Here is a 13,256-nt window from a genome sequence, read left to right on the forward strand (position 1 = left end):
GTGCCCTTGACACTGATTCTGCCAGCAGCCCTGGGAGTGGGCTCTGCCACCAGAGGGGCCGCATCTGACCGGTGTGGGAAAGGAAGAGTCCAAGGGCTGTGCCCGCTGTCAGGCTGTCACAGCATCGCTCAAGTGGGGAGGCGTCCCGGACTCCACTGGGCTGGAAGCGTTAGTCCGTGCACAGGTGCGCTTTCTCCTCCGCCTGCGAACCCGCCCCTGCGCTCCCCACCCCAGCCCCGAAACACCCCTTGCTCACTGTGGTCCACGCACCCCGTGTCTTATTTCTCTGTGTACAGGAGGAGGGGCAGGGATGCTGGCCTCGGGGTGATGAAAATGCCACCCGGCGGGCCGTGTCCTCTCCCAGCCCCCCACCGAGGGGCCTGAGGGGGGCCCGTGAGGCCGTTTACCCCATCGGGGCCTCCATTTAGCGCCAGCTGACAGCTTGGAAAGTGGAAGTCAGGGACGTAAGTCGCGCTGTGTGATAATGATACTTATTAGGCGGCAGACTTGTCAGAGGATCCAGATCTGCTCAGCAAAGCATGGTGAGGAGCACGGCTCAGTGGGAGCTCAGTGCCTCGGTGCAGCGTGTCAGGCGGGGGAGGTGAGGACGCCGGCCCCGGGCTGGGTGCTGGGACCTCACGGCGCACGCATGGCCGAGGGGCTGCAAGGCCTTCTCCCTGTTTCCCGGGTCAGGGACGTCACCTCAAGGGACAACTCTTGAGTTGGAAAGAAGACGCAGAGTGACTACGATGCCAGCCACCACCGATGGCTGCTTTCTCCGTGCCAGACATAGGCCGGTCCCGGAGTCTTCACGGCACCTCCTGGGCAGAGCGTGTTACCCCATTTTCTTGACACCCAGCTGTGAGGTTACCGCTCATCATGGCTCGCGCGTGGCATCACGTGCCAGTCACCGTGGCAGCTGTGCCCATGGGAAATACGGGTCTTCTCTCAATTAGGAATCTTGTGTGTGCCGCTCACGCTTCGGAAACTTTCTTGGGTCTGGCTGTTCTGGAACAGCGGTTCCTAACTTGGTTAGGCCACAGAAGCCCTGGAGAACTTGGCGCACCTGGCTCTGGCACCAGGAGAGAGCACAGAGGTGCGTACACGGTCTCCGGAGCCTTGTGAGGCCTGCCCTCGAGGTCCAGAACCGGGGAGCGGGGTCAGGCCTGCCATCTGGGCCAGCAGCTGCGGTAGCTGTCGTCAGAATGAAACACAAGCCGAAATGTCCGAATGGGAGCGAGCAAGCACTGACAGAGCCTCGGAGCGCAGACAGAGGAGGAGGAGAGGAGCGCCTCTCAGACAGAGAGGAGCGCCGTGTGGCGGGTACCCGCAGAGTGGGGTAGGGCGAGCGGTGGAGATGGACGAACTTGTCGCAGCCTGGTGTACATGAGCCTCACCGATGCAACGTGAGCAGAAGCAGCCAGACAGTCGGTAGTGCTGCCAGAAGCTTCCATCTATTTAAAGCAGCACGGTGGTCTGTGGTTTGGTGTTGGAAGTCAGGACGGAGGGTCATGCCTGGTTGGGGCGCAGGGGAGCTTGGAGGGGCTGATGGTGCTCTGTTTCCTAGTCTGGGTCACGCTGACTGATGGGTGTGTCACCTGGGGACAGTTTATTGAACTGTACACTCAGAATTGGAGCACATTCTCCATATGTGTCAGATTTCAACGAGAGGTGGTTTTTTGTTTGTTTAAGATGTATTTGTCTGAGAGAGATCGAGAGCATGAGCAGGGAGAGGGAGGGACAAAAGGAGAAGCAGACTCCCGGCTGAGCACAGAGCCTGATGCAGGACTCGACTCCGGGACCCCAAGATCGTGACCTGAGCCGAAGGCAGATGCTTAACCGACTGAGCCATCCAGGCACCCCTCAGTGAGCGTTTTCTTAAAATTACAGCTCGTATGCCTAAGCTGTACACTACAGATGTGCTTTGTGTGACCTCGTGAAACCCTCTGTTTCTTTAATGAGGGAGGTTCTGTCCCTGTCCTCATTAAACATGCCAGGAAGCTGAGACTCAGGGATGTGAAGCGGCTTGCCCGAGGTCACCCGTGCCACCGTACGCCTGCTGTGCCGGACCAACTTGTTGGCGGCGCAGACGGCCCCAGCATGACCAGCAGAGGTTGCTCCAGAGTCTGGCTCATCCCTCTATCACGGGGAAGAAGTCAAGACTTAGAGCCAGCCCAGCTTCTCCGGTGTCAGGATGTGCTACAAGAGATATTTCCAGATTGAGCGTCCTAAGGAATCAATTTTTAAACGTTCTCGGCACGGGAGGCATCAGGTGGGACAAGACTGAGCAACCGTCGTGTCTGTCCATGGCTGCCCTCACCCCGATGGCTTCCCACCCTCTTGGGCGGGACCCCAGCCCCCTGCCTGGAGGGTGACAGCATCTTTTTTGGGTAGGGGTCTTGAGTGGACTCCGTCATCCAGTGTCTCCAGCCCTGGGACAAGGGACGAGCTGGTGGCTTGTTTACTAGGACAGCTGCTGGATGACTTGCTGCCCCATGAGCCTCTTTCTTTCTTACACGTTTTTAGGAATATTTCAAACACATGGGAAAATTCAAGCAAAAACATTCCCCAGGCAGTTTAATAGCTAAATAGCTTTTAGATCCTCACCCCAAGAGGAAGGCTTTTGTGTGTGTCTTGTATAAACAGTGAAAGGGTGCAGACAGCTCTCCGGCGCCTGGGCTGAGGGAGAAGCATTGCCACACCAGGTGGAGTGAACCCGGACTGCCCAGGGGAGCTTAATCTGTGCTGGCAAAGTCAAGGTTTTCCGAGGAGCCTCACCTTCACTAATCTAGAAAGTTATTTTACCCACCAAGGAGGGTGTGGGGATGGCGTGACAGGCCCCCAAACCTCGAGCAAGCCTCGCTGGGGTGGAGCGAGGGTTAAAGAGGAGAGGTAGCCAGATACAGCGGGAGGGATTTAACAGAGCAATGCCCTTAACAGCTCGATCGTTTGGATTTTCAGGGTTATTGAGCTCGAATGTACAAGCAACTGGAAGGAATAACTTTGTCGTTGATTGCTGCTGAATGATGAAAGTCTAATGACAGGATATCCACTCTTCTCAAGCCCTCCCCCCTCCTTTATCTCTGAGTTCTCTGAGGTTAATCTCATCCTACGAAATTAGAAACCAGGCAGTCTATTCCCAAAGTGTGTGTAAACACGTGCGGGAGCATCTCAGCCTCGGTGACCTCCAAGTTCTTGTAATCGGTGACCACAGAGGCGGCTCCTTTTGTTCTAAGAGGAGAAATGGGCAGGTGGGGCTCACCCGGGACCTTGCTGCAGAGCGTCCCTCTGCCCTTGGCCTTTGGTGTGTCCTGTCTCACCTGGTCTTTCCACGAGCCGGTCCTCTGGCTTCTCTCTATATGAATGAGCAAAGGGCGGAGTGATCCAGCTTGCAGTCCCCGCCCCACCCTACCCCACCCCCAAGGCCTGGCCCCCCTCCCAACCAAGGGGAAGTGAGCGCAGACTGGGGTGAGAGCCTGGGCTGGGATCGCACTTCTTCACTTGACCACTTTCTTCACAGCCGGAGCTGTCCTTTATGGACACGCTGGGACTCATTTTCTTGAGGTTTGCCCTCTGTGGCTTGAGGGCTGAGTGTCTGCCTCTTTTATCAACAGACGAAGACCCTGGGATGTGTTCTATCCCCGTCAGACTGGCACAATAGCAGGAGACATCCTGGCTCATCCCTTCCCTGGACAGTGATGGAGGCCAAAGAGAGTATGTATGACGTGCCTCCCAGGCTCGGTGTCGCTGTCTGGCCCCTCTCCCGGTGGGGCCCATGTGCCCAGGCGTAGGGCAGAAGCAGTGAGGAGCTCCGGGAGAAGGCAGCTCGCTTTAACATAAGGTGATGTTCTGATTCCTGTCTTCCTGGCCCGTCCTACCACCCAATTTCCGCACTCCCAGTCAGCTTGGCTCTTTTGTAGCTCCGATCTGTCACCCCTTAATAAAGTGGCTTTCTGGCTGCCGGGGATTGAGAGCTGCTACCGGGGAAGGTAAGTCACTAATAGAATGGAAAACACTGTGAAATGCTCCAAGGTGCCAAGCTGGGCCCAACCCAGTGTGGTTCTAAAAGGCTAATAAAAATCCACCAATTAATTGTGACAGCTCAATGGAAAATTATTCAATTGTGAACAGGGCCAAGCAGCAGCTTGAAAGGAGGAGGGGAGATGTTGCCATAGTAACATCAATCCAGGTTCTCATCTCAGCGGCGGAAGCCAGCCTGGGAGCGAGCAGCATCAGACTGCCGTAGCGGACACGGCGTGGGATGCAGGACACAGCAGAGCAGCGTCTGAAAGAGATGCTCTTCCTCGCCCCGGGCTTGCAGCCACTCCAGGCTGAGCGCTGGCCTCCCCTGGGGTAGAGAAGTTGTTTTCAGAATGCTCTTTGCTTTGAGAAAACCAGGGAAGGAGCAGTCGAGCGCAGGAGGAGAATGCACCCTGTATTGTGTCTCCCTCTCCCCTTAACCATGGGTATTTTACCAACTGCCAATTAAGGGGCTTCTGGGACAGGTGTGGATACAGGCGGCACGAGCTCCGTCTCCCCGGAGTGGAGGCAGTGGCAGCTCAAGGAAACCGAACTGCCGGGGCCCAGAGGACCTGTAGGCAAGAGCCAGGTGGGCCTTCCATTGTGGTTTTGCAGTTACAACTTTTATTTCAAAAGATACACACAACACATTCATATTCCAAACATTTGAAAGGCAACCTTGCTCCAGCAAAATGAATTCCTTCCTTGTTCGTCTCCCGCTAGACTGCTGGCCCCGCCAACACGGCGCCACCGAGGACAGTTATCAGAAGGGAATGGGCAGCCGGTTCCGAATGACATCTTGACACCACAGTGGGGGTTTCTTGCCAGAGGGATCTTGTGTTAATGGGATGGAGAACAAGATTTTTTTTTTCTTTAACTTTCAGAACCATCCTCTCTACCCAGTGGGACGTGTTCACTCAGAGTTGCACTGTGGATGTCAGCGGCAGGCGTCCCCGTGGAGGCTGTCAAAACTTTGATGACCCCACTGCCATCAGCAGCCCACCTGCCTTCAGCCTGGAGCCCACACAACCGGCCCTGCCTGTCCACATTCACGGCCCAGGGAAGGGGGCGGGGACGGCTACCCCAGAGCCACGCTTCCTTCTTCCCAGGGGTGCAGCTTGCTTTGGGCCACCTCCTTTTTAATCCCATCCGGTCTCTTCCTCGGCGCCCACAAAGTGATCCTACTGCTAAGAGCTCATGACAATCATCCCCTCACCTTCTTAGTATACTGGTCTTTCGGGCTCAAGGAGAAGACAGGAGGGGGAGTGGTAGCCGGGCGGGTCCACGGACGCCCCGGCCCCCTCACCGCCGGCCGAAGCGGAAGCTGAAGCCACCTTTTTTCCTGCTGTAACTGCTGAGCTCCTCGGCCAGGGTCCCTAAAGGGCCGCTGGCCTTCTCACCATCCGCGGGGAGGAAGCCAGTAGCCTCGCTGCCATCATCCTGCCTCCCCAACCGGAACGTGAAGCCAGGGCGCCGTTGGCCCGACACCTGCAGCTCCTTGGCCGTGACCAGCAGGCCATGCGGCTGTGGGGCCTTCGGCCACCCGGGGGGGCTCCGTGGGGGGGGCATGCGGTGTCCCCCCGGCAGGTCGGCCCAGCTCATTCCGCTTCTGACACCTCCCACGGTGGCAGCGGGCTCTTCACTGTCCAAGAGAGGAAGGCAGGCACCCAGCGGCAGGAGGAGGAGGCACGGCAGGGCGTGCGGGCTCATCATCTGGGCCGGAGGAAGAAGAGAGGAAGAAGTTACCGGCTGCACGCGTGGGCCTTGCACGACAACTTGTCAACAGTGTTTCCCAGGGCCTGAGCAGCCATCAAAGGCGGGTGGCTCCGCGGAGCCCAACTTGCAGGCAGCTTGAGGAAGTGTCACTGTGCTGGGGGTCAGGCCTTTATTTTCTTAGCAGGCTCAGGAGTGATTGCACCAATTAGGCTGATTCTCCTCCCCTGCAGTCCCCTGCATGTGACGGCCTTGGCAGCTTAGCATTCAAATACCCCCGCTGCTGGGACCGCTTACAGCCGCGCACCGGCAGCCCCCGCGTGCTATGCAGATTGAAGCTCGTTCTTTTTTTTAATTTTAATTATTGACTCTTGGGCCATATCGTCTCAGAGCCACAGGGCAGAAAATTCATAGCATCAATCTTGGTTTTCAACTTGATCATAAATAGGTCTGGCTAAGCTGTGTCGCCCAGACACTCAGCTTGTGTCCCTCTAATATGGAAAGGAGTTGCGTCCAGGCCTAACTCAGACACCCACCGGGGAACGAGCATGTGGACGTGGCGGGGCTGCCGAGGCTCCCTACGAGCACCGTCTGTGTGCGCGGCTGCGTGTCCTCTTTACAATAAGCTTGGTTTTTAGGCCCTGTTCATCCCAGGTTTTCAGGCCCAAAGACTGTCAGGAAGGCTGGGAGGTGGTGCCTGGGCCACACAGCGGGCAGTGGAGGCCCTGAGATTCGGGATTCTAACGGCCAGACAGCATCTTGGTGTGCCAGGCCTGTGGGCACTGCTTCCTGGGAGGGGTCCCGCACTGTCCTCGCAGCCCTGGCACGGGGCGGTCTTCCCCTCTTCTGCAGGGGAGGCCGTCCGCAAACAGGGGACTTGCCCAGCGTCTCACAGCGAGCGTTACAAGAGACAGCTGGGGTGTATGCCCGGGTCTAAGCGACTCAGAATCGCTACTCTACCCCACAGAGGGCGGTCCGGGGGGATTCGAAACAGAAATAGAGCTTCCCCGAATGCCCCGGCTTTGACGAAAATTGCTCGTTCCCTCTTAAAGGAAGCCTTTTTGGTAAGGACCATGGCGAGTCGGAGCCGGCTGCTCTGAGGAGCAGAACTGACCTAGAAGAAAGAGCTGGTTCTGGAGGAGCAGCATGGGCTCCCCAGAGCTCTTTCCAGAAATGGCTCCCTTGAAGACATTTCAAAGTGAACTCAGCCAGAAGGCTTTAAAAAAAATCATAAAAGCCGCCCTCCTCCCTACCTAAATCCAGCCCTCCTAACTCCCATCACCTCATCCCCCGGGGCTGGAGCCAAGTCTGGCCTGCGGCAGGGAAGACCCTTCATCAGAGCCCCGGGGGGGGGAGTGGGGGGCTTTCCACCCGGTGGGCCACTCCACCTGGGGATGGCCTCTGGGGCTTGAGAAAAGGTGTACTGACGCGTAGAGGAAGTGGCTCCTGTCCCCTTTTGGGGGTTCGTGGACCCTTCAAGAGCATGGGGGAAGCTTGGGACGCTCACCACCAAAAATTGGACCCCAGCATAAGCTGGAGCTTCAGGGCCCAGCATTCAGGACGCGGCACACGAGGGAAGACCAGGGCTGAGCCCTCGAGGGTCCTGCTGGGGATGGAGCGGCCGGACTCACCGTGCTGCAGGCCTGCTCCCCGGGAAGGCTGCAGGGCAGGGCCCTCTGGGAGGTGTCTTGTCTGGGCGGTGCGGGTCCTGGCTTCTCTGGCTTTATGTAGGGCCCTGGGTGGACTGCCACTGCCGTCTGATTGCTGCGCATTCCTGACCCTGGGATTCCATTGGGGACGCCGGTGGTGAAGGACGGGGCGGTGCGGATTGTGTTGATGAAAGACCCAACGCAGACAGGATGTGGTCTGATGAGTGGAGCAGAGGGGGCTGCCCTTTGCCCAGAGGCCGCCTTGCTTGGAGGAGAGCCGGTAGCATCATTAAATCGCGGGCACAGACCCTCAAGTCCCTTGGAAGAGTTGTGCACGGCACAGCCCCCCCCCCGCGTCCTAGCAGTCCTGCCTTTATCGAGGGAGCCTCACTCTTTGGAGAAGTGGGGGCGGTGTCCACGCCTCACCCAGCCCTGCCCCGCCAGCACAGTCGCTCCCGGGGGCTCAGGAAGTCAGACACCTGGGAAGCCGGCAGTTGCGTCTCACTCCCTCACTCCGCTCACACGGGAAGTTGTGTCAGGCGCCGTGGTTCGCCGGCTCTGGAGCTTGGCCAGGGGCTGAGTGGGGCAGCAGGACGGCTGCTTCGTCCTGCTGCCCCACTCATGAACACGGAAGGGGTTCGGAGCCCCTGGCCTGGCCGATCCCCTCTCAAGCCCACGTCCCCCGGACCACAGTCGATGTGTTCCTCAGAAGGGAAGGCTGGGGTTTCCCACCGCAACCCCAGTGCCTGCCTGGGTGCCTGACACCCATTTGGGAAAGGAAGGACACACCTGCAAAATGTTCTCAACACTCGCTGATCCTCCGCTGGGTGACTGACCACGCCTCGCTTTCGGAACTTCTGTTGAGAGGGCTTTGTGCCCTGGCGACAGGTCATGGAGAGGAAGCTGTCCACCCAGTGTGGGATTTGGCAAGGGTTAGGGGAGGACGGTCATGGCCATGGCTCCAGCTCTTCCCGCAGCTGGAGCCACGATGGAGGCCGCCAGCATTTATCACTCCCCGGGCATTTCTCCCCAGGACAATTCACACGCCACAGTGGGGACTGTCACGTGTTGCCACCTGCACTGCCTGCCCGCAGTGATCTCAGGGTGCTCACCCCATGGTTACTCTGCCTGCCTCATGGAGCGCCCCCGGGCTCTGCTCCCGGTACAAGGATCTGCATGGCTGAGCCAAGACGAGGTGCCCGGTAGGGGCGAGTGCCCTGCAGAGTACTCTCCCAGCCCGGGCCGAGGGAGGAGGCAGGCGCCCATCGCAGGGGGAAGCATCTGTCTGGGTACCAGCGCTCTGGCTGGTCCAGCAGCCTGCAGCCCCAGGAGCCCCCTTCCCCTCCTGTCCTCCCACCCCACTGCCTGTGCCTGGGACGGGCACCTGTGGGGAGACCAGCCCAGCCAGGCCCCCAGCCTCTACTACTCGCTTGGCCTAGATTTCCTTCTCCCGAGAGCGAGCAGGGCAGTGAGGGGTGCAGGTGCTAGGTGAGGCTGGGGACGAAGCACAGAGGGTTCCCCTCGTCTCGGGGGGCCCTCACCCAGCTGACTATCACCTCGGCCTGCGCAGTGCTGGGGGTGTGGAGAGTCACCCCACCATCACATGGGAATGGAGACGGCCTCATGGGCACCACTTGTCCCCCGTAGACCCGAGAAGGGCTAGAGGACATCTCCCTGCAGGGGGAGGGGCAGGACTGTGGCCCAGCGGGTCCGGGCCCTTGGCTGTGCGGGAGCAGACCCAGCCCCCATCCTGGACCCTCTCCAGGACCACCTGCAGCAGGAACGTGGCTCGACTTTGGACCTCTCCCCTCTCCGCGGGCAGGTGCGGGGGGAGGGGGCACCCCTGTGCCGACCAGAGCAGGTGCAGAGCCGCCTCTGTCCTCGGGGCGGGGGTGTCTCTGAGGGGCTGGTGTGTGTGCGTGTGAGACGGGAGGCACGGGGTCACTTTCTCTCCCAGCCAGGGCAGGTCAGCGGTGACGCTGGGTGACGGGATGTGCCTCAGTTCCCTTGGGTGTCAAATGAGAGGTTCTGGTTCCTGAGCTGCGCTCTGTGAAATTTCTTGGGGACAGCTGTGGAGAGCGGGGAGGGCAGCCGTGGGGTCAAGCCCCGAGGGCCACCCCAGAGCCCCCGGAGAGAAGCTCCACTTGGGGGTTTGACACACCGAGCTCCGAGGTTCTGCTGTGAGAACCACCCCTGCCCCAGGGCCCGTTCGGAACTGGAGGCCACAGAAAGTCCCGAGTGTTAGGGCCTGGGCTGGGCGTGGGGCAAGGTCGGGGGCGAGTAGCCCACAGATTCCTCAGCCTCAAGCCATCCTGTCCCCAGGTAGCAGTGCCTGGAGTCAAGCCTGATGTTGGATCTGGTGCTAAACTTCCCAACTCCTGGGCCCCGCCGGATGTCCCCAGAACAGCTGGCCCAAAAGCTCGTTGGTTTGTTTGTTTAAGAGTTATTTATTTATTTATTTAGAGCAGGTGCTTAAGGGGTGGGGGGCAGAGAGAGAATCTCAAGCAGACACCACACCCAGCGCAGGGCTCGATCTCAGGACCCTGGGATCATGACCTGAGCGAAAACCAAGAGACGGACGCTCAACCGACTGAGCCATCCAGGCACCCCCGAAAGATCGTTTTTAAGTGTACTTCCTGGGCTCCCTCTAGGCAATGAGAAGTGGGAAAGGGGACAGGTCTGGGCCCCCAGAGCAGTGGCTGGGCAGGCTCTGGGCTGTGGGAAGGTCATGGACGGCTCAGGCCGTGCCGGTCAGAGGGCAGGAGGATCCATTCAGGCTCCGCTTCCCGTAACAGAGGCTTTTCTGAGGGGCGGAATAAATGGGGTGGGGGTTGCCACAAGGTCCTGCTTCCCTACACCAGAGTGAGGTTCCCTGGGAAACTGCCCTAAACGCCGGAGCCGAGTCCCAGGATGCCCAACCGGACGAGGAGCCCCCGCGGCTCTTGCTTCTCCGTGTGGGGCTATGACTTTGCAAGAGTGGGACCCGTTGGGGTGACACAGCCCGGCTGTGTGAAGCCCTCGCCCCTCCCGGGGCTCTTGGACCCCCCTCCTCTCCTACCACCTTTTAGCCACACGTGAGGACCCAGAACTGGGCTCCACCCTGCTTGGCCACACACCAGTGGTCTTGGGCCACTCTCAGAGCCTCCGTTTCTCCACGGGCCTGGGGATGGCAGGGGTGCCCACATCACAGCGGGTGCTGTGAGCTACTGGGTAAAAGCTGGGTCCGGTGCAGTACTCACCCCACCAGTGCCGGCCGCTCCCGGTGTTCGAGGGAGCCCGGGCAGTGCCCTCTTCATACGCGTGGGCCTCCCAGGGTCTGTTGTTCCCTGCCAGACTCCCCCCAAAGCCATGGGCAGCCTCTTCCTGTGCCGTAGGACGTGCTGTTTATGGCTAAAATGCGACTAGGCTCAGCTGTGAAAACCTGCGGGGCTGAGTTCACGGCATCTTTCCAACTGGTCCCGTGAGCGGAGGCAGAGCAGCTTCCCGCCGAGGGTCCCCTGGCAGGTTTGGTGTCTGAGGGGCCTTGCTGGACACCTGGAGCAGGTGCGGCCCGTGGTGGCCACGATCACCGCAGTGACGCCCCGTGGACCTGACAGGGAGCCGGCAGGACCGCGTGCCTGTCAGCCAGGGACACTGGGGGGGGGGGGGCGTCGCGCTCTGTGAACAGTCTGGAAACTTCCAGCCACCGGGACGGAGCCCTCTGTCTACCGCATGGCTGGGAGCGCAGACACCCTCCAGCTGCCTCCTCGGTGGGCCTCGGGGGGGGGTGCCTCTGGCACAGCCACCCCCCGCGGGCCCCGCACCGGCTCTCTGGCGGGGGCCCTCGAGAAATGTCGGCTTCGGTGAAATAAACCCAGGGGTGGTTTTGTCCTCGAGCTTCGCGCTGGTTTTGTGAATGAACAGCCATCGGGGGGCTGTTGTTTTTTTGTTTCTTAATCTGACAGAGATCACAAACAGGCAGAGAGGCAGGCAGAGAGAGAGGAGGAAGCAGGCTCCCCGCCGAGCAGAGAGCCCGATGCGGGGCTCGATCCCAGGACCCCGGGATCATGACCTGAGCTGAAGGCAGAGGCTCAACCCACTGAGCCACCTGGGCGCCCCAGGAGCTGTTGTTTTTAATAAAGTCTTAGCTCGGGGCGTCTGGGTGGCTCAGTGGGTTGAGCCTCTGCCTTCGGCTCAGGTCATGATCCCGGGGTCCTGGGATCGAGCCCCGCATCGGGCTCTCTGCTCGGCGGGGAGCCTGCTTCCTCCTCTCTCTCTGCCTGCCTCTCTGCCTACTTGTGATCTCTGTCTGTCAAATAAATAAATTTTAAAAAATAATAAAAATAAAGTCTCAGCTCCTCAGGACTCCAGCCCCAGGAGAGACCTGGTTGGGGTTGGGCGGGGGGATGCACAGGTTCCTCCCCTGAGGTCCAGCCCCACGAGGATGTCCCCACTGGGTGCAGCTCGGGGCGGGGCCAGGCCTCACCTGTGCCGCCGCTTCTGCCAAAGGATCTGCCTCAGCCTCTGCGGGGCACGGGGTTCTCCAGGAAACTCTGTTTCTGCGCTAGAAATCAAGACGGGAGCTTCGAGGCAGCTCTGGGGAAATGGCGCAGGAGGCCGTCGCGGAGCACGCCCTGCGCTGGACGTGGGGCACCGAGCGAGGTTAGAGGCGGAGGCCCCAGCTGGGTCACCACGAGATTTTATTAGGGACAGGAACACGCAGGATACCGCCCAGACCAGCCTCTGCCCCGAACCGTGCTGGCCCCACAGCCACTCTGCGCCCCCCACCCCCAACCAGCTTCGTGTGGACAGTCAGGCCCACCTGTCTACACAGGCCGAGGCAGCCCCCACTGGCTCCATGTCCGCACAGTCCCACCACGGCCAGCCCCAGCCATGGTCCCGCCAGCCGCTTGGCCCCTGGGGGTTTGGGAACAGCTCTCTCCCTGCAAGCAGGTGGAGACACCGGCCCTGAGGAGGCCCGGGCCCTGGGACCAAAGCCTCATGTCCTTTGGCTGAGGTTGAGCACGTCTCCCCCACCTGCACGGGACAGAGATGTGTGACTGACCGCAGGCCTAGCTCAGGCCCTCCGGCCCCCCCACACCTGCAGACACAGCCTCCCTCCCCTCCCGTTGTCGCCTGGCAGTTCCTGTTGACGTATCCTCCGAGTCCTGGGTGACGGGGCTCCGGCCCCAGCCGGGCCGGTCAGAGGCCGGTGTGAACGAGGGTGGCCGACGGTGGGCACAGGGGGACAAGGAGGAGACAGGCCTGCGACATTACTTCTGCCCCAAGACAAATATTTATGAAACCAATTCACATGTGGCTGCAGGGGCGGGGAGGATACAGTCTGGGAGCTGCTCCCAGCGCTGTCCCAGTCTCCTGGTGGCCAGTGCTGAGGCCATCAGGGTGGAGGCCCAGGAACCATCCGTCCTCCGGACCCAGCGAGCTTCGTGTCCGAAGTCTGGGGGCCGCAGAGCGAGTGCGGTCACCGGCCCGTTCCGCAGGACCTGCCTGTGCTGGCGGAAAGGAAACTTCACAAGCTCTGTGGGGCCACATGCGCTGCCCCGCGGTCCTGTGTAGAGACCCCCTCTTCTGCTGGGCTGGCCCTCCTCATCAAAGGACAAAGGAAAGGGACAGGGACTTCAGTCAGGTCACAGGGGATAGTGGGACCACAGGCCCCCGCCGCCAAGCCATCAGCTCGGGCCCCTCGCACACGTTCTCATCCGTCAGGCCTCGGTGTAGCTGCCTTTTGCTACTTGCTGTCCTCACACCCCCTCTTCCTGTGGTCACTGCCACTCAACGAGACGGCCATCCCCACGGACATCGCAGCGGGGGCTCCCGGAGGCCAGAGCCCGCCTTGCTCACCAAGCCCCCTGGGAACATGTGTGCGGGGCTATC

This window comes from Martes martes (assembly GCF_963455335.1).
Source record: "Martes martes genome assembly, chromosome: 12".
Lineage (NCBI taxonomy): Eukaryota > Metazoa > Chordata > Mammalia > Carnivora > Mustelidae > Martes > Martes martes.